The sequence below is a fragment of the Microplitis mediator genome, chromosome 9 (genome assembly GCF_029852145.1).
Source record: "Microplitis mediator isolate UGA2020A chromosome 9, iyMicMedi2.1, whole genome shotgun sequence".
Taxonomy (NCBI): domain Eukaryota; kingdom Metazoa; phylum Arthropoda; class Insecta; order Hymenoptera; family Braconidae; genus Microplitis; species Microplitis mediator.
In genome coordinates this window covers 173,826-194,670 of record NC_079977.1, presented here as the reverse complement: position 1 = coordinate 194,670, position 20,845 = coordinate 173,826, and the positions used below count along the sequence as shown (strand labels likewise).

At 28.6% G+C, this 20,845-nt stretch overlaps 1 protein-coding gene across 3 annotated transcripts in view; it reads left to right on the top strand.

The window, feature by feature from the left end:
• LOC130675069 (uncharacterized) overlaps positions 1-20,845 on the top strand; it is a 126,493-nt gene that overhangs the window by 7,200 nt on the left and 98,448 nt on the right. For 2 of the 3 annotated variants that reach the window (XR_008991201.1, XM_057480533.1), the window contains exon 1: positions 1,197-1,517. The exons of the other annotated variant lie outside the window; for it this stretch is intronic. The gene's annotated coding sequence lies outside the window, so the exon portion shown is untranslated. Of the gene's footprint in view, positions 1-1,196; positions 1,518-20,845 lie in introns of those variants that run through there. 3 annotated transcript variants of the gene reach the window in all.

Sequence of the window (20,845 nt, the reverse complement as noted above, 5' to 3'; positions counted from 1 at the left end):
CTGGAGCGCAGACTAGACCTAATCTTGAGATTAAAAAAAATTAATTTATGTTTATGTGAATTAAGAGGTTATTTTTTAGCTATGAAATTTATAAACGGAAATGAGAAATTTATTCAACGTTTAATTATCCTTTTGTAATTAAAGTTTAAAAAATAATCATTCATAAAGAACAAGTTTCGCTATGAAAAGTAGCCCGTAATTTTTTCCCTGTTGGGTATAACTCAGCACAATATAAACGTTTTTTGTTCATTATGATGTCCCTTACTAGGAGAAACCCAAAAAAATCCTGAGAAAAATTTATTTTTTGAGTTCAGATCCATGTCAGGATGAGGTGGAAATCGGTGGACATGGGTGGAGATGATTATCTATGAAGAGTGGTCCGTAACTTTGCTCCTGTTGGGAATAAACCATCACAATATAAACGTTTTTTGTTTATTATGATGTCTCTTAGTAGGAGAAACCAAAAAAAATTCTGAGAAAAATTTATTTTTTGAGTTCAGACCCATATTAGGATGAGGTGGAGATCGGTGGACATGGGTGGAGATGATTATCTATGAAGAGTGGCCCGTAACTTTGCTCCTGTTGGGAATAAACCATCACAATATAAACGTTTTTTGTTCATTATGATGTCCCCTAGTACAAGAAACCCAAAAAAATCCTGAGAAAAATTTATTTTTTGAGTTCAGACCCATATCAGGATGAGGTGGAGATGGGTGGAGATGAAGCTGTTCATGTCTTTCCTATGAAGTGTGGTCCGTAACTTTGCTCCTGTTGGGAATAAACCATCACAATATAAACGTTTTTTGTTTATTATGACGTCCTCTAGTAGGAGAAAGCCAAAAAAGTCCTGAGAAAATTTTATTTCATGGTGTTTTCCTGTCAATCAAAGTTTGAATTTTTGACATTGTTGATTTCACTTTATATTTATTTCCCTGTGATATCTTCTTTCACATACCGGTATCAGGGGCGATAGTTGCGAATCGCATCCATAAGAAACAAAAAATTGACGGAGAATTATGAACGAGTACGTGCATCTAGAGGAACTAGAGTAAGTGGGGATGAAATGCGTGCGCAGAGGAGAGCATGCGCAAAATCAATGTTGTTTTCTCCGGCGTCCTTCCGGCAAACGGAATCCCGCGCGAAATCACATATCATCATTCAACGTGTAACGGGCTCGTAGATCACTTTGTCGTCGCGTTTATCCGCGTTCAAGTCTCCCCAAAATTAAATATTTAATAAAGTCATCAAAATTTCAATTTTAAATAATTTTTCATTCCCGCGTTTATTTTGTGTTAAAAGTGTTTGCCGGTTTTTTATCGTTTAGTGTCCAGTGAGTGTTTGATTTATTTGTTTCGTGTTTTATTTATCGTTTGTGATTATTGTTTTGTGTTTTCGTTAATTCCCATTCTATGTGATTTTATTTTATTCTGTGATAGATGAATCTTTATTAATTTTATTTTTAAATCTGATGGCTTACGACGCGACGTAAATTATCCGGTAACTTCTTCCACAAACTGGTAAGTCATATTTTTTTTATCAGAGTAATTTAGTGAGTTGTTATAAATTGTCAGTCAGGGGAACGATGAAAAAAATTTTATTTCATCATATGGTCCTGCGACACTGCGACACTAACCCAAATGTGTTCATATGTCAAGCCAATATCCATTCGTCCATTCACTGGCTCCGTTATTGTATTACATAAGTTTGGGGATAATTTTTATGACAATATAACTGATTTATACAAGCGTTAATAATTTTATTTAGTTTTTTAGATTTGAGGGGATTCAAAAATAGTAACTTAATTTCGTAAATATTTTAAATTGGATTGGATAAAACGCATGTGTTTTCAAAGGGTGCATATACTTGAGAAAATATTAAAAATTTAAATCAATTGTCTTACGAAATTTAATATTATGCTCGTAAGATTTTTAAACATTACAGGATTATAATTTTGATTGATTTTTTTTATAAGAAATATTTATAAAAATATGCATTTTAATCATGACTTGTTTTTAGCCAACAATAATTTCTGTCAGGTGAACTGTGTTGTATCGATTCACTAAAAAACCCAATATCCGTTTATTCATTCGTGAGATATCTGCATCACACGTACATATATATTTAGAACGCATAAATAAACATACATATATACGGGCACATATTCACATAATGATACTTGCAATGGCATATTAAAACATCAATTCAAATCCATAATCCCGATAATTTCGAATAAGATTAAAAATTTTTTATTGTACGAAATGTTCTCATGCAGTCATAGTTTTTTTTTATGTCAACAATTAAAAAAACTAATTCTCCAAGTACTTGAATGCATTAACATTTGAAAAGTAATTTTTTTTATAAATTCACACTTGTAACCCTCGTCTTATATATTTATGAACTGAATGAATGTCTCACTTGTATAATGCAGAGTTAAATATCAAGTACACATCCCATTGGCTGCATTATTATGGTTATAAATAAAAAAAGGTATAAATAATATATAGATGTATGTATGTGTTTATGTATGAAAAAAAAAAACGTGACATATCCCTGATGCCTTGATGGAGCATCATAATATCTGTAGCTTCTTGCTCATTCATGTGATAATTAACGTCTAGCAATTACGCTCTTGACGCCAACACTCTACTGGTGGAAGACGTCGAGCGAGCTACTGAATATTGCAGTCTTTGATGACACACGTGAATAAGACGTCGAGGATGATATTTATATAGATATATTTCTTAAGAAGTAATATAATGTACAGAATTGTTTGGATTAGTTGAGGGACCTGGGTTACATCAACACGTCTTACAACTTTGACTTTTACGTCTTCTATAAACGTTTTTTTATTTTTTTCGGTCTACTTAAGGCCTTATACTTGTATATAATATTAATATATCTGTATATATAGTTTAGTTTTGTTCTAACTTTTCACCAGTATACTTAACTCTCAACATCCCAACACTTTACTACTACTTTGGTTTACTCAACTCGACTCTACTCTACTCTATTTTATTCTGTCATGTTACACCTCACAGTTATTACGGCGGTTTCATACAAACGAATAAAATGTTTGGCACTTGACCTAACTCGTCCACCGTACACTTTTTTTTTTTTTTTTAAATTATCCCTCATCTCACGCTGACTTTAATACGAGTACTTGCTAAAAACTTTTTTTCGTCTTTACTTTGACATTTTTTTAAATTAAAACACATATGTGGAAATTTAGTTTTTTCGCTTAAAGAGACTTATAAAATACAAAATTACTCAGTAAAATTACGTCATAGGAATATATAAATGACGAGAGTTAACATTTACTCGTGGATGATTTATTAATTCTATTTGAAGGCAGTTTTAGGACCGTAATGATAATAATTTAGTAGCGAGAATATTTAACTCCAAGTACAATATGTATTTTGTCGTAGGTCTCTAAGTACAATAACTACTTAGTCCAATAATATATATATTATATAATTTGACTTTATTGTATTTATTTATTATTTTAATTAACTTGTAAAGAATTATCCGTTTTAAAAATATTAATGATACTTACGGATAAGTAATTTTTTTAAGTATGTCAAAGTGGGACGAAATAGACCCTCGAGGGAAATAATGTCCTCACTATTTCTCTTATTTTCGATCATTAATATATAGGGGAGGGACCCTAAAATCAAGGCAATTATTCAATTGTTATTAAAGAAAAAAAAAGGTATTATTTTTAATAAAATTAATACCGATAAGTATTTCAATTAATTTTTTCTCAATCTTCAATTCACGAAAGAAAAAAAAAATTACAGGCAACAAAACAAATATTTAGCTTATCGCAATTACTAAAACTGACCTACCATTAAGTACATTTCACTTACCTAAATATTTAAATACACACATGGAGAAGAAGAAAAAAAAAAATGAAACCCCAAACATTCATCCGTATTACCCATGATATTTACCACATACACACACTCTTTATATAACACCCTCTTAAATATTTAGTAATTCGCCCATTATTATTATAACTGTACATTAAATTCAATAGATTATAAAATTGCATAAGATAAAGAAAAAAAAAATGCATACACACATTTATATTCACACCTACACATGTGTATAAATTATGAGTGAAATAGTTTGTTCTTACTCCCCTTTACTTATATGAAAATAGAAATACGAATGAATAAGACACTCAGGCCATTCATCAGATTGAATCGAACGCGTGCGCAGCTAAGGGCTGCTTTTGTCATGTACTCCCGTCATTGTCATCAACACCCCGTTTACCCTCGACGAAATATACCCCACAGCCATTTAGATCCAACATTCATTCCCCCTTTTTATTTTCACCCCCTCTTCTTACTACTACATATCCACATTATACCCACATATAAATTCTTTTTACTCTACATTTTAGACTTACAGATCGCTCGATCGCTTATTTAACGCTTTAATTATTATTATTATCGCCCGATTCAACAATTTCTCACGTATTTTCTTCGACTTTTTTTTTTCTTTCTTCTAACCCCTGTACATTTTAAGTACATGCGTTTATTCTACTTGACCATGTAGAACATACTTAAATATTATTATTATTAAAACAATTATAATTTTTTATTGATTTACGAGAAATTTTTTTTAGTGATGAAATTTTTAATTAAAATTTTTATTCTCGTTTTTTTTTGCAAGATTTTTTATTGTTATTTTAGTTGGATCAGAGATAAATGCGAGAAAATATTGGAAGAACGACGACGTGTTTGACTTATCGTGCAATTTTTCTCGTATAGTTTCCTCGTTATACACGATATATGTTATTTTATATAAAATTTTATCTGTGTCAATATTTCTGTCTTGTGCTGAACAATGACTCGACATTTTTATGTAAAGAATATTGATGAAAAAAAAAAAAGTTTTAGTTTATTTATTGTGATGGTTTTTTGTAAATTTTTGTTTAAATTTACTTTTTTCGGGTTATATTTTTTTAGGCTGTTGTTTGTTTTTTAGTATCACTGGTATTTGGCTTCAATTGGTTTGATACGCTCTCAAAAGAGAAAGGGTCAACTGTATGACTGTGTTGTATCGACGGATCAATCGAATGTTTTTATGTTTTAACTGGATATATATTTTTTTTGCTTTGTTTCCTTTTTTTTTTTTTTTTGCAAAGCGTCGGTGGTTATTGCTAGTCTGTTATTTTTTATTTTTCGGTGAGAGGTTTATTAATTAAAAAAAAATATGTTTTATAGTTTTTTTCCACGATACTGTCAGTATTTTTTTTTTTTTAAACCCAGTTAATAAATTTTTTACATGACTTATATTTTAATTAAAAATTTTTAAAATTCCTAACAAAAGTTGTAGCTTTTAACATTTCGATTTGAAAATGAAATTTTATTTTTTGTCAAAAATAAAAAAAAAGTAAACTTTCAATTGATGTTTCATTGTTACCTCAGACTTGTTATGCATCTTTACTTCTTTCTATATATTTTTTTATTTATTTCTTTCTTGTTCCCGGACCCTCGAGACATACGAAGATCGTTTTATCCTTTCTCTCCTTTACCCTATTCTTCTTGCAAAGAACCTCGCTAAATTACCATCGTTATCTAGATGATACATGTTTCGTGATCCAAACAAACGTTTAACGAATATTGTTGTCTGATGTTGTGACAGCAACTAAAATATTTATCCTCATTATTTTAAAACTTTTTTTTGACTTTACCTCTTATCGTTTAGTTATAAATTTAATTTAATAATTGTCAATTCCATTATTTATTACCATTATTTTTATTTTTAAATTTCTGTCACGTAAACGACAACTTTTGTCTTGATCTCAAGTGCTCACAAGATTTATATATCTTTTATATAGATATATACTGGAACATTAAAGTCTGGATAGATGAAATGAGAGCAAGACGTTGACTTATAAACTTTAAACTTGAAATCAACTATTGCTGGTGTAGTTTTCGACAAGTTTGTTGGGTTGGGAATTCGTATTCGTATTCGGGTGTCTGTGGTGTCACTTTCTGAAGCTTTCAAAGTCTACATACATTTCATACATACGTACATACACATATAGATTGTTGTTGTTGTATCAACTTGAGAGTTTCTGTGTGCAGCAATAAAGGCCAACTCAATGTAAACATCCTGTCGTTGAAATCGCGACACCAGACCAATCCTATATACATTTAATTCTCAAATGTATATATATTTAAGAATCAAAGGAAACAAATTTATTTCATTTAATATTACTGTCTAATGTTAATTTTGTAATTATTCATTTTTTTTTACTCGCTTTTTAAAATCTTTTAGTAATTTTCCGTTTGATTTTATTTTCTATGTGAAAAATTTTCTTCAACAGCAAAAAATAAATACATTTATTTTTATCTCAAATAAAATCACATTAAAGTTTAATAAAAATATTTATAGAAACTTTTTCGATGTAACTCAATCAGTTAATATTTTTATAACTTATTTATACTTGGATAAAATTTTTTCGAAAGTTTATTTCTATTAACTGATAAAAAAAATATTATCGACATTTTGTTATTCGTATCAAGTGAAACTGGATTCTAGTTCGTAATATCAATTTAAATGAATATAATAGATTACATAACAGTATAGAGACAGTGACGGAGATGGAAATGGAGATGAAGTTTGAGGTTGAGGTAGAGGTAGAGGTGGAGCAAATTGTAAACTGAGCTTTCGACAGGAGTGGATCTTAAAAACAGATCCATTACAGTTTTTCCGCTACTCTTTTCATTCTTACTCTCTTTTCTTTCTTTTTCCCCTTTAACTTTTATACATATTATCGCCTTCTCAGTTATTTTCACTCTTTACCAACTAGTCCTGTCTTCATTCTCTGTTATAAATTCTTTTTTCTTTCGCTTTGGTGCCTCAAGGAGAAAAACGACTGAGCTGAATCCAGTCTCTAGTATTGTATATATATATATATATATATACATAGTGTAAGTTTTGTACTGGAATAGGAACAGGGATAGGGATAGGGATAGGACGACATTGCTGCTTCTGTTACTTTCATTCACGGATTCAAGATGAACAAGCTGACTTTCGTATATTTTATATACATATACCATTCCCTATTATATATATGTTGAATAGAATAGAGTGTCTCCTTTCTGACTACCTTCTTTTATATATTTTTTTCTTTCAAGATATTTTTATGTCTTTACTTTTCGTTTTTCATTGATATACGAGAATCAAGACGATGATAGATCCTCATTCATTAAATTCTACTCTCTATTATAATATAGGTGTCCACTTAAATACATATATGCAATTTATAAGGGTCTATAGTTATGTGTACTTACAATAAATTATTTAAGATGCCCGTATACAAGCGAGTTGACTAATTAGAAGAAGGAGAGACACAATGAATCTTGTAAAGTCTAAAAAAAATTTAAACTTAACATAATCATTTTTTTTACTTCAAAGACACAAGTGTTCTCGGGTAGATTTTTATTTATGAACTTTCAGATAAACGTAAACCTAGATATTTAAATTCAAATATTATACAACTTAAATATCAAGTCCTAATTAATTCATTCGGCGAACAAAAAAAAAATAAATAAATAATAAAGAGCCATTGACCTCTTTCCTATTGTACATCAACTAAATATATTCTTTATAAATAAATATAATAGCAGATAAAGTATTAGCATTACTATAAATGAAGAATAAAAATTTCCTGTGGAAAAGAAGGAAAAAAAAAAACACAAATAATATAAATAAAATGAAATAAAAATAAATTTGACAAGAGTTTCCTAGTGAAATACGAGTGAGTAAGCTTGATGGAGTGTATCAAGAGGATAAGTGCGGTTGGTCTGAGTAGAGAGTGAAAAGTTGAGAATTCATTTTATTTTTTAGTAAATTTGTAAAATGTTTAAAAAAAAAAAAAAATTAAAAATAAATAGAATTAAAAATAAAAATGAGAAATATGAACGTCTAGTGTACTTAGACTTTTAAAAGTACCTCCGTCTCATATTGATCAATATATATTTCATATATATTTAACCAATACATTAGCTTTCTCATAAATATTTATTTTTTAAAAATTTATTTTAATTTTTTTGTCTTTATAACTTTATCAGCCAGACTGCAATAGTCTATAGTGGCAGTCTGTAAACTTACATATATATATTTGTATCATACAGTAGTCGCATAAGAAAAACAGTAAGAAAATAAAACTAAACATTTCTCAACAGTTACGAGCCGTAAGTCCATATAGATCTGAAAGATTCCAAGAGCTAAAATGAAATTGAGTCGAGAATTTCTATAAGAGCTTTACTTTGCGTGTCTGCAGTATAGAATTATTGTATATATGTATATATAAACTCCATACATGCCATAGACTACATATATACTCGTATTACCAGGTCATGGTATATTTTTCTTTCACAGTAATGAACTCCTAACTTTAGCTAGCGAACTAAAATATATAAAGAGCCAAAGATAAAAAAAAAAAAAAATAAGAGTAGAGTAGAGCAGAACAAACATTAACAAATCAATGCTACAAATAAAAATTTTTATTTCCTCTTAAATAAAATATTCATTTTTTAAATTTATCTATGAATTTTTTCCATTTATATGCTAATTTATTTTTATCATATAATTTCTATAAGAATTGATAAAAAAAGTAATTGTGTAGCAAAGTTAAATATTGACAGATTTATTATCATTAATTGGTTGAAAATTTTTTTTTTTATAAGCTCATACAAAGAGTTATTAATTATAAATTTATATATTTTAGAGATGATCAAACGAATAATAAGAAATCCGATGTCTGAATAATAAATCAACTAAAATAATAATAATAATAATGTGAGGAAAATAATAAAAGAAAGAGATAAAAGCCAATTTTCTTTTATTGAATACTTTTAAATTTCACGAGTCAATTTTAATCTACTATAATATTCCAATATATTCACAACTTTAGATTCATCGGTAACGACATAGAAAAAATAATATTCAATTTAAATATATTATTAATTATTTAGTAAAAATTGTTTGATAAAAACCTAATTTTGAATTTGTTACATTTATTCTATAATTAGCTAGTAAATTTATTAATTGTTTAGATAATCATTGAACTTGGTCTTGGGGTGTCGATAAGGTGTAAGAAAATATAAAAAAAGGCAGATGAAGTTACTGGGATTTTAAAAAGAAAGAAAGTTATATTTATAGTCCTGATGTTATAGCACATGGCACGGAACGCGTGGTATATTTTTTTTTTCTTCGTAGGTGCATGAGTTTGAAAGTAAATTATTTGGATAACGCGTAAACTCGTAAGGTCGTTTCTCAGTAAAACTTATGGCACCATAATTTTTTTTTGTCATTCCCACCGTAACGAAAAATATTAAAAATAAAAGATTTCTTTATAAAAAGTCATTAGCTTTTATTAACTCGTGACATCCGATATTGAACACTTGAGTGAGATATTTTTTTCAATATTATTTAATATCGAGTTATTAAGTATTTAAAGTTTAACGATAGGAAATGTGAATAGTAATAAAAAAAAAAGTTTATATTATTTGTCAGGTTTATTAGAAATGGAGTAATTTTGCGAGTGCTTAGACTTTTATTGTCCAATGTCTCGTCGGATTCTTGAGACATTATCGATAGACCGATAAGTTGAAAATTCTTAACTTATTTGTATATACGTTTATAATATAAAGAAATATTTATAGTTTTTTATACAATTTTTATTTTTTCGTCGAGATTTTTCCAATATTCCGATTTAAAGCCAAGAAAAAGTAAATAAAACCAAATTTATTAATTTAATTACATATAAAACTTTTATTAAAATTATTGTTTGTTAAAATATATGCGACAAGTAAAGTTCAATCTAGGTCAAGTAAACTTAAATATATATAAAAAAAATTTATTAATCTTATCATTAATAAAACATCGATTGTTGTATCTCGAAACGTGCTTTTTTTTCAATTATAATCTATCCAAATAATGCTTTTGCAAAACTTGAGTTAAACTGCCAGTACATGGATTTAAATTATAATTTTTTGCCGCTTTTTCATTAAATTAAAATGGTCGAATGTTTAAAATAAAAAGTCAAACATCTAAATTTTATTTTTAAACATTTATATAAAATATAACGTTGACGTTTTATTATTCTTTGAGTTGAAGCAAATATCGGGAGGCTGAATAATACATACATCAAAGATGAGATATATATGTATATGTTTATATATTTAATGACAGTAAGCTTTAATGGTCAGTTAAATATTGACTTTCGGTTACCTGGCGAGACTGCGGTCGTGGTTACCGGGTCATTGGTGTTTATCGGCGCTCATACCTTCTATATATATTTATATATATGTGAATCTCTACTCAGTGGGACACACAAGTGATAGATTGTTCTATATGCTAAGCGTCCGCAGTTCAGGTATATATGTATACACATTAATTCTATTTGACTGCGTCAAATTGACTTGAGTTATTCAACCCTATGATAAAAAAGTAGATGAAAAAAATTTTTTTTTAAACGTTGATTTTTCTATTTAAAATTAAAACAAGTTCTCACGTTGATTAAGTTCTTGTTTATATATACATGTATACGTATATATTTATATTTTTTGACGTAAATTTGACTCCCCTACGACTGAGTCTGCTCTGAAAAGTAAACCATCCGGTTGAGCAAATGAAAATGAAATGAAACCGATGTGTTTTTAATGGACCGCGGACAAATGCGTCTATTACTTGGAGCAACGCACACGTGCCCGCGTGCGCGACTTGTGTTCCACGACTACGACGACCACTCATGAAATGCAAAAACCCCGTGTGCGGTCTCGCGTGTATTTAACGATTCCAATGTGCTTGCTTGGGGATAAACGACAATATATATATATACATAGCAAATGTCGTTTTTAGTTTAAATAACTTCATTACCAAAGGTGTAAAATGTTTATTTTAACATTTAAATCTGAGTTAAAACAAATAGTATATTACACATCGAGGGAAGTAAAGTAAGAAATGTCTCAGATCACATGTAATTGTTGGCCGAGGCGAAGCCGAGGTCAACAAACATGTGATCTGAGGCTTTCTTATTTACTTCCCGAGGAGTGTATGCTATTTTTCTCCTCGACGGAGGCGGAAAACGGCAACTTCGTTTTGCACAGCGGGACGAAAGTTGACGCTTTCCGCCCGTCGAGGAGAAAATTATTTTTTCTTTATCCCTTAGTCGAAAGTACGCACTTCCCTCCCTAATTTTAAGGCCTAAAGTCTCATTTCCCTCTCCTAGTGGAGTTACACGCGCCCCACTTACATCGCCGGGAGCAAAAAATTTTTTCGTGCCTACGGAAACAGCCGGCTGCTGCCATCTACTGAACGTCTACCACTTTATCAATAAAATTTTTGACGATAACATCATAGATCGTTGCTTTATTTATATGTACGTCAGTGTTTTCGTGTCTCGTTGTTTGTGATATTTTAACCCTTCAGCACCCGCGCTATGAGTTTTTCTCTCACACTTGCCTTCAAATATTTTTTTCTAAGTAATTTTAAATGGAATGACCTAGTGAAATTTTTTTTATCTTAATGAAATTTTATGCTTTTTATGATTTTGAAATTTAAAAATTATTTCGGACATAAAAAATATTTTTAAAAGATTTATTTTAAAAAGCAATGAGACTTTTTCTCATCACGCGAGTAAAGTAAGGCATAAAAATTAATACGGTTTGGCTCAGTTCGGGCAGTTCCGAATCTTTTCGGCAATCACCGCCGTTTTTTTCAGCCGTTAAGTCTGTCATTACTTACAAAATTAAAAATTAAAAAACAAGTACATTATAGAAAATTTTAAAATAAAAACAAGCGAAATATTCAAATAAATTATAATTACGTCATAATCGGGAAAGTGCATAATATTTTTGTTTTATTTGACTTAAAATTTACGATGCGCCGAAACGTGAGACTTTTTCTCATCACGCGGGTAATGTTTTACGTTGTTCTAACGCGGGTGCTGAAGGGTTAAGTAAACAGTGTACTTGCAATAATAAAATGACTGAAAAAGTATCATCTGATGACTCTATGGACGAGGATGAGGTGATAAAAGATTTTGATGCAGAGGCGAGGTTAATTATTGAAAGATTATGTATTCATTTATATATTATTTATTGGCAGGAAAAAAATCTTGTTCATAGGCATAAATTTATTTCTTTCGAAAAAAAATAATTATTTTTTATTTTTATTTTTTATAAGTATAATTATGTCTTTTTTTTTGTTTTGTTTTTGATGCCTGCCCCCGCCGACCAGACGCACTCGCTTCGCTCGTGCTTTCAAATGTCGCGGGGCAGGCATCAAAAACGCAACAAAAAAAAAAAGGGAGACGGAAAAAAATTAAAGTTTTATGTATGTCCGAAAGAGGCGCGTCAATAGGGAGCAAATAAAAAAAACATGGCCGACCTGTCAGCTGAAGGCAGAACGTGGTTGTGTTGTTTATAGTATTCAAAAATGTAATTAATAAACGTACTTTCGACCAGGTATAAAGAAAAATCGTATACACCACACGGGAAGATAGTTAAAAGCCCTGCCCTGTGTGTCATGATGCCCTCGGCTTCGCCTCGGGCATCATATCACACAGGGCAGGAATTTCAACTTTCTTCCCTTGTAGTGTAATATACTATTTTTTTCTTTAAAGAATTTAAAAATTTCACTCGTATCCCAATCTAGTAACGAAATATGACCAAACTTGCGTCCGAGCTCAGCAATTAAAATATTTTATATAATTTATATTTCAATTGACTGGTTTTCAAATTAACAGCGATTGTATCCACTTGATTTATGAGAACTCAAAGTTTTATTAGTACAGACTATAATGTAATTACAACTCAATCAATTTCAAATAAAAATTATAAATACCTCGTGAAATTCCACAGCCAATATTTACTCGTAATTGCGTACTAATAGAGACAAAGAAAATTCCTTTGTAGTTTTATGTCTACTTATTTTTATTAATTAAAAAAAAAAACAATAATAATAATAATAAATTTTCTCCTGATAAATTTAATAGCGGGTAAAATAATCTTTATTAAAGTTGTTTAATTTCGTTCTTTCTACAGAAGATGATAGTTTTATCAATATAAAAATTTGTTGTTAATTTAAAAAAAAAAAAAATAAATAAATATCGAGACGTAAGAAAGGTGATTTAAATTGATCCTTGGCGAATATAAAGTTTCCGCGTTCTTCACGTGGCTACGCTTTCAAACCGTAATATCCAACGATGCATAAGGAATCGGTCTTTATTGTTTTCGTTAGTCTGCTTCTCCTTCCGTTCGTCCTGGTGTACCAATCCCTTATAACCTTTACCTCATCTCTACTTTCTCATTCTCTTTTCCTCTATACCGTAAAACTAGTATATACTCATATACATAATAGGAATCCTGCATTTTATTATTGTATGCAACAAAGAGTCGATAAAGAAAAGTAAAATTAAAAAATAACAAAATGAGAAGATGAATAAATTTAAAATACAGTATAGTGTTTATAAACACTAAATAATGTGATTATTAACTTTCTCTGTTTACTCAATTTTTTTTTTCTTCTAATTTTATGTTAAACGTAAATTTATTAGTCAATTATATTTTTAGTGAGAAATGAAATAAAACTATGAAATTATGTTGCAACATATTTTTGTTACTCTAGTACTTGTATATAGATATAAAAAAATACATAAAAATGTTTGTCTCCTCTATTGGAGATACTATAATAGGGTGATATGTGGATTGAGAAGGGGGTTGGTGGTTATTCGAGAGTCGCTTCGCGTGTACGCTTCTGGATAATATATCTCTAGGGATGAAAATCGAGTATATTGAGTATCTATACATTTGTGTGTCCGTCTGTGTGTGTGTAAGGGTGTAGACAAGATTCAACTATTACTAAAGAGAAGTGGTTATGTATAAGTATATATATGTATATATGGAGAATATAGATGTACTGGAGTTTATTAGGATGGGAATGAAAAAGACTTGAACTGCCATATGCCATCTATTTGAATCGGCATCTTCTCTTTTCTAGTTTTATATTATTTCTATACCCAGCTATTTTTATTCTCTTCAATCTCCCTTTAAATTTATTGCGTGTTCATTGTTCACTTTTTGCATTGTTTTTTTTTCTGTTGTCTAATTAAACAATTGATGACTTTTCAATGCGGGAAGAAATTTAAAATTAAAGTTTTTTCAAATTTTTTGTTATTAATTATTTAGTAAATTGAACCGGAAATATATAAATATAGACTTATAAATATTAAATATAAACGTCCGGTGTATGAAAGTATAAATCATACGATTCATAATAAAAAATAAAGTTATTTTAAATTTAAATAGTGAAACAAATGCAGATCTAGATTCGATAAAATGCCCCCTCACTTATTCAGATATTTAATTTCGTTGTATTTTTAAAAAACAACTACCAGAGTCATAAATATATACGCAGAGTTGTAAATGCATCACAATTATTATTCACGCAATTCATAGAACCAAACGATCTGATACAGACGACACCCTTAGATGGATAATCGCAATATCAATTAGTCTAGACTAACGATCATTTTTATGCTGGATTGATTTTTTCATCTCTTTTTCCCTATCAAGCATCAAGTATAAGGTATATTGAACAGCTTCTAGGGGTTGTATACAATGAATAAGTTACAAAAAAGTGAAGAAAAAAATTTATAGACTTTTAAACCACTTGAGTACCTATCATATTGTGATTCACGTACTTTTTTTTTTTTTAATTTTTATATAATGAATGAAAAATTTTTCGATAAATCATTTACTTCATATTAGAAAAATTGAAAAGATACAGATTAAATAAATAAATTCTGAATTTTAAGTGAGAAAACTCTTCTTCCTTATAATTACGAGGAATATTTAGAAGAAATGTATGAAACCCAGACATATATGATGAATACGCAGAGATATGCCATCAGACTTTTAGCGATTGCTGCATATTTATACATCGCGACGACGTACGTATGTATAAAGTGATTCGCTTGTTCTTATACATTCCAGACAAAAAAAAGACGAGAAAAAAAATGAAAATTTGTATGATATCAGAAAATAGTTTGAAAATTTAACATAACTCTTCTGTTTAATACTTTTTTGTTGCAAAATAACTTTTCTTTCTATTCCCGAGAGTAACTCTTGAGAATTTCCAATGTTACACTTGAGAATTTATCCGATAAAATATTTTTGTTTATACTCAGGTATTTTATACATAATATGTATGAACGTAAATATGTCTACACTTTTTTTTCATAGAACAAATATAGAAAAAACCCGTTATTTATTATATTTTTATTTTTTTTTTTTTGTTGCTATGAATATTGTCGGAATCGGTTTTTGTATATTATACATATATAGCAGGAGAATGTAGCGGAATAATTACGGTCGTATTAAAATGCGAGTATAAACATACACATACACAGATCCCTTCTTCGTTCGATCCATTTTCACCCATTACACATGACCTTTAGAAGGGTTTCGAAACCCTTTGCACAACCAGAATGCAGAAAATGAGGGTTCAAATTGTATATAAGCTCTGTTTGTTGGATATATTTTTTTTTGCTTAGCTCTAAAAATTATTTTTAAAAAACTAAAAAATCATAATTTTTTTTTTATTATCACAGCACGTAGTTATGTCGAAATTTTGACCCATAAATTGATAAAATCTTACAAAGCCATCGAACTTAAAAAAAAAGTGTGATTAAAAAAATCGTCATGCATTTGAATTTTTTTTATATTCAACGTGACGTATTCTTTTTTAAAATTATTTTTATTTGTTTGTTTTAAATTTAATATGTTTCAGTGAGTAATGAAAATTCTCTATAAATCTGAAGATCAAAGGATCTAGAATTTATTTTTATTAAGCGTACATGGAAAATCTGAAATGAGTTTTTTAGAGGGAATGCGTTTTATGTTTTCTATCTGTGAAATATAATACAGGATTCATTTGGCATTATAAACTAAATTATCTTGCAAAAGAAACAGTAACTTTTTAAAAATTCATTTTAATTTATTTAATAACAATATTAAATCTGTTTTACTTACGCTAATTTAAATAATTATTTAGTAATCAGGATTGCATGCACGTATACGTGTCATGTAAGTATATATTTAATCGTTATTATAAATCGTGAATTATATATAATGTGACGTGCAGAAAATGATGAGAATATGCGATAGTTTAAGATAACATTTGAAATAAACATCAAGCAAGTTCCGAATTTAATTTTTTTTATTTACTTTAAAATCGTCTCATGTTACTACTTCTCACGCGATAATCCGCTTAGCTCTACACCCACACACATTTACGTACATCGCACAGATAAACTATTTATTACTTTCATCGTATCGGTTATATATTATATGACCAAAGTTATACACATATATGTATCTACTATATACGAAAACAAACAAAATATTCAGTATCAATGTCATTCAAATGACACTAGTATGTACATACTGATTTATAGTTAGCATGGGGATGTTCACAACTGCATCGAAAAATTTTTTTATTTCTTTACTTTCCACTATTTCATCAAAAGTCTCTTGTTTGTTATTATCATTATTATTATTATTATTATTTTATATGTTGTTGTATGAGCGAGGAACAAAAATATGAATTTTAATATTCACAACATTCCCCTTTAATTATTTTTTTACGAATTCATTTATATGGATGTTGTCTATTGATCATATGCTATTCAATTTAATATGTAACAGGATAAAGGAGGCAGGAACATTTGGCATATATATAGATATGAATATATGTGGATATATACTTCCGACACAGATTTGCTTTTGACTAGTCTATTGAAGTACTAAGAACCTTGATATCATTTCATTACAACAGTATGGTATTTCTGTCAACATAATAAAATCTATATATATGTGAGGCTTTAATATATGTGGTATAGTTATAAAATTGACTTTATGATGTTTGATCTGCCTTGTGGTATTTAATCAATAAATTCTTGTATACAATAAATTTTTTTATCTTTATGTCTTTTTTTTATAGATTATTTTGTTTAAATTTTATTTAAACAATTATTTGTTATTGAGAATTTTATGGGTGATATATTTCAAGTTGAGATAAACTTTTTGACATTTTACTTTTTTATATTAAATTTTTTTTTTTCCTAATAAAAAGGTATTATGGTTTAGAATTTTTGAAAGGGATTTTTTTATTAACAAATATAAAAACTAAATTACAAGCTCTCGATAATGGAACACTTATAAAATGACTAAGATGTTTTTTATTCTCAATAAAAATTTAATCTTTGAAAATATTCGACCAATTATAATTTCATTTCGAATAAATAGTTGGGTTTCAAATAAAATTTTATGATCGATAGACTAAAAAACAAAAAATTATACAGATAAAATATTAAAAAATACAATGGAATAATAAATCTATAGAAACACTCGACACATCTATGCCTAAAAAAAATGTTATTTCTCTTTGTCAAAATGGTGGTGGCCATTATATGACTAAGCCTGGAGAAAAAAAAAGCATTAAAGAAGGATGATGGTGCAGCAGACCAAAACCATTTTATCCAGTTAGCTCTGTGCTATCCAATTCAGATCTATCTGAGTGAGGGTACTGAGAATATATATCCAGCACCTTCCGCTCAGATTGAGATTCGGATATTTCCTCAGACCGAGAATAATACAGCCAGTTATTGTGGTTGTAGTAATAATAATAATAATAATGACAATAATAATAGTTATCAAATATCCATTTATGCCTGCATATAATTTATTATTAATACATAACGAGTATCAACTATCTCACTTTACAATAACCCGATATCAGATTTAATTAAATCAAATTAATACACCGCAACAATGTTTAACTTTGACAAAACTTTTCGTATCGACTCCATGAAATTATTATTCAAGTTCAAACCAACAAAATTTACGAGAAAGCGATTTACAAACTTAATTAGTCAAGTTAATAAGTGTTAAATTATTTTACATCGATACAATTCCCTCTAAAATGAACTCGAGATATTTTTAAACTTTAAAAGAATTCAGGAGTAGAAAAATTTTTAAGTCGAATTTTTTTTCACAGGATACTAAACCAAGTATCCATCATCGTTATTATTATTATTATTATTATTATTATTTTATTATATAATAAATGATTATAGAATAGAATAAGTATACTAATTCCATCTGTTAACAGCAGTTGAGTTTTATGGTCTCGTAATTTTAGAATTTTAAAGCAAAGAGACTGAATAATAATTTTGAGAAAATAGAGTAATTGTGATTATTTTAATGACATTTATTGTTTTATGCATAGGGGGTGAACAAAATGAAATAGACAAAATTCTCTTCATTAGTTATTTGTGCTTTAATAATTAATTAATTAAATTTTTTTAGTTTTAATTAAAATATAAATAAAATATAGCAACAGAAAAAGCTCATAATTCTCGTATTTCTCTTGATATTTATGTAGCAGAGGATTTGTGCTACCTAATTATCAATGTTATTTTCCGACTAGACTCTCTGATGCTGCTGCTGTTATATATTATTCACATACTTTCTTCATTTTACTTATTCATAATTACTTTTCAGGTTTTTATTTAAAATAATGTTTAATTTATTATTATTCTCGTCTACTAAAAAATTAAAATAATAAGTCGTACTAATTAATCCTAATCTTGCACACATTGAAATAATAATAATAGTAGTAATTGATCAAAGTAATGCCCTGATCTATTAACAATTAAATCAAAGTTAGTTTTAATTGACGAAAGTTGATAGAAAAAAAAAAAATGAAACGTAATTAAAATGTCTCTTTCTCCTAACCGTGGTTAGTTTGAATATTCCCAAATGACTTCTGGTCTTTGTAGTCTTTGATAATCGATGTAGACAGTTCGGTTGACCGGACATTTAATCCTCAGAGTAGCGGTAGAAGGTACGATTTTGATTCAAACTGTGACTGGAAACTCTGTAGCGGATCTTGTTAGGTGTGTGATAAAGTTTTGGATCCTCCACTAGCTGACGTCAGCTCTGTGTCATTTCTCTAAGGCTTTAAGTGACAAACGATATCAATCGTGATTGTTAACCTTCTGTTACAATTTATGTCGAATCAGTCAATGGTCATCACATTTAATTATCTACGATAGTTTGTATGATAAATCGTTTATTTTTATTGACAACTCTATACCAATTGTATTGTCAGCGATGATACATCGACTATTCCAATATAGAATCCAATAGGTGAATAATATATAAAGACTTTCTATGGCTGCTAAGAAGCCTGAACAATGTTCCTGTATATCACTGTTACTTAAATATTTAAATGCTATCTTATATTTCTAATAGTTTATTTTTATGATTAATTATCATTCTTGGTATTTTTTTTTTTTTTTTTTAATTAACTAGATATTAATCAATAAAATTTAATCAACTGACTTGTAATATATAAATAGTTTATATTTTAAATTATAGTTTTCGGGTTAATTAAATTTGTTCTGTGTAATTAAAAATATTTAAATTTAAAACGTTTGTCCGTCTACTAGCAAGTACTCTGCAGTTCACAGTTCTCCATTAAATTACTTTGTTATATATACTTGTATTTACTTATACTGAAATCAGTCTAAGACTCGGGGAGAAAATTGTAATTAAAATCTTTATCGTTCAAAAGTTATTAGCGTATTAATTTTTTTTTAAATTAACTGGACTTGAAAGATATAATTTAAAAAAATTTTTTTTTCTCTGGATTATATTGAATTTTTTATACTGGACAGCAAATATCATGTGACAAGTATCTCAGTGTTAGAGTTAAGGACAGTGCTGATGGGTGAATAATTTTGTATACTCAGTACATCTCTTGTCTACACGGCACATTGTTTTTGCACTACTGCCTGCACGACTTGCTGCACTCATCTACTGTCATATATACATACACCATTTTTTTTCTCTCTTTACCAGTCTTTGACTCGCTCTCTTCTTTTAACACTCCCCAATCTCCAGTATCTTTATTTTCCTATTTTATTTTTTGTTTATTTATTTTTATTATTATTTTACATGTTCGTTGTTTTGACTTGAGGGTGGGTTATTGTATTACACGCGTCCTCATTCGCTAGCTCGCGACAATATTACTGCGAAAACGTGATTATTTTTTCAATTTGCTAAGCAGATGCGTCTATTGTTTTTACGATACTACGAGCTCTTTTTCTTTATTTGTCCCTCTCTTTCTCTCTATATTCGAAGTCATTTCTCCATGGGTTCACTTGAAATGTATATCAAACAGTTTTTTTGGCCACAAATCAGCAAATAAAAACTCACAAAAGACATTGGAGTATAAAAGCTTCAGAGATTAAGCGGTTTCACTTTTTTGTTTGTTCGTTTAATGAGATTATTTTGCTAAACAAGCTATAGTTTTTTTTAATTTACTCTCAATGTTTAAAAAATTTTTGATTATTTATTGTTATTATTAAAAAAAATAAATTACAATGCTGTCTTGTTTAAAAAAAAAAGTAATAAAAAGTAAAAGTCTAAAACATTAAAAACCACAGTCTTTTCATATTTTTGTCCATATATTTTTTACAACTTTTCATTTCTCTAAAATACAAAAGATATTTTTCTTCTAAGGTAACACATAAATTTTTTTTTTTTTTCGTTCATCGAGAACACTTGTCAAGTATCTTAAGAGACAAGGTACATGGTCATTTTCTCAATGAGGTCGCTAGTACTCTTGTGAAAACACATGACACATCTTTCCATTACTTTTTTTCTCACTTGATATTTTATTTTTATTAAACCTTTTTAATTTTATTTTTATTATCCATCAGAACTCTAGACCGCAAAAAAAATAAAAACTA